This window comes from Phoca vitulina, unplaced genomic scaffold (genome assembly GCF_004348235.1).
Source record: "Phoca vitulina isolate PV1807 unplaced genomic scaffold, GSC_HSeal_1.0 scaffold8, whole genome shotgun sequence".
NCBI lineage: Eukaryota > Metazoa > Chordata > Mammalia > Carnivora > Phocidae > Phoca > Phoca vitulina.
Genome location: NW_022589711.1, coordinates 11502407 through 11504561, shown reverse-complemented (window position 1 = coordinate 11504561; position 2155 = coordinate 11502407).

Sequence of the window (2155 nt, the reverse complement as noted above, 5' to 3'; positions counted from 1 at the left end):
TACTTAAAAATTTAAAAAAAAATTAATTTTAAAAAAGGCTGGGTGAAAATGAAACCAAACTATACAAAAATATATAATGAAGAGAAAAAAATATATCATATTCCTGGATGGGAATGAACAATATTGTCTATAGGTAATTAATTCTAAATTAATTTTCTATAGTAGGTTGAATCATAATAAATTACTGTTCCACTGGGTCTAAAAAGGGGAATGATTGGCAATTTCAGGTGCTTCAATCTAAATAAGATATTTTACATTATTTTCTTTTCACAACCCCAGGAGTATTTTTAAGTTGACTGAGGAAAACTTAATCTTTAGATCACCCACAAGAGGAAATATACAGAAAAAGGCAAGAAAATTGCCAAAAATATAAATGTAAATAAATAAATACATGCATACATGCAATCAAAACCAGTGATCTAGGACTTGATTTACTATGCAAACTTTTTTTTAAAAAGATTTATTTATTTATTTGACAGAGAGAGAGCGTACAAGCACGGGGAGTGGCAGGCAGAGGGAGAAGCAGGCTCCCCACTGAGCAGGGAGCCTGATGCGGGGCTGGCTCCCAGGACCCTGGGATCATGACCTGAGCCGAAGGAGGACACTTAATCAACTGAGCCACCCAGGCGCCCCTGTCAAACATTTTTTTAAAGCTACGGAAATGAGAAATATGTGTTTTGGTGCAGAAATACAGAAGTAGATTAGCAGGAAAAAATACAAGAAATAAACCAATTTATACATGGCAATTTAGTATATGAAGTAGATGGTATTTCAAACTCATACAGAAATTATTTAATAAAAATTATGTTGTGGCAATTGGAAAGATAGGTTAAAGTCCACAGGAAAATGTTTTTGTTTAAAAAGTACACATACAAAACTTGCAATTGAAACATGCAAAAGTCAGTACTATAAAAAATATATATAGGATGATAATACTTATTCATGATCAGCATGAAAGCTTAAGTAGGACACAAAATCCAAATTTATAAACAGATTATTGCAATGCGTAGATTTAAAAACTTGTAAAAAGAATAAAAGCATAAGCAATTGATGTGGAAAAGCATTCAAAATACAGTGATATGTTAGGATCACTTGTTCACAAATTTCTTTATTTTCCACTTGCTCATGACTGAACATGGCCTAATAAGACTTGCTTTGGTCAGTAGTATGTGAAGGAACATAATTCATGTTTTCCAAAGAGAGGTTTTAAATGTGTTTATGTGGTCACAGTTGTTCTCTTGCACTTTTGTCATCAGTATGAGAAAAATATGCCCAGTGAAATATATACCCAGGTAGATAATGGTTCCTGGAATAAGGCATGCAAACGATACCTGAACTTGACCTCTAGACTGGAATCAAGCCCAATTATGACCAGGCAAAATTTGCCAAAATGCAGCTAATCTGTAGACCTCTAATCAAAAAAAGCAAATGGCTATTTTTATAACCTACTAAAATTCAGGGCTTGTTTTTTATTAAGCATTATAATAGCAAAAACCTCACTATTACAATATTCATGAATATTTATTCATATATAAAAGAAACTTCTATGAACTAACAGGAAAAATAACTACCTAGAAAAACCTGGCAAAATATTGAAATAATATCTTTTCTATAAATATCTGAGTATATATTTGAGTATTTTACCCCATTTTATATAATGCATTGATACAAATTTTATTAAAAAATCTAAAAAAATTTTTTTCCATTTCCCCAACCCCCTCCCCTCTAGAACCCTCAGTTTGTTTCTCAGAGTCCATAGTCTCTCATGGTTGGCCCCCTCCGATTTCCCCCCCTTCATTTTTCCCTTCCTGCTATCTTCTTCTTTTTTTTTTTTTTTTTTTTAACATATAATGTGTTATTTTTTTCAGAGGTACAGGTCTGTGATTCAACAGTCTTACACAATTCACAGTGCTCACCATAGCATATACCATCCCCAATGTCTATCACCCAGCCACCCCATCCCTCCCACCCCCCACCACTCCAGCAACCCTCAGTTTGTTTCCTGAGATTAAGAATTCCTCATATCAGTGAGATCATATGATACATGTCTTTCTCTGATTGACTTATTTCGCTCAGCATAATACCCTCCAGTTCCATCCACGTCGTTGCAAATGGCAAGATTTCATTCCTTTTGATGGCTGCATAATATTCCATT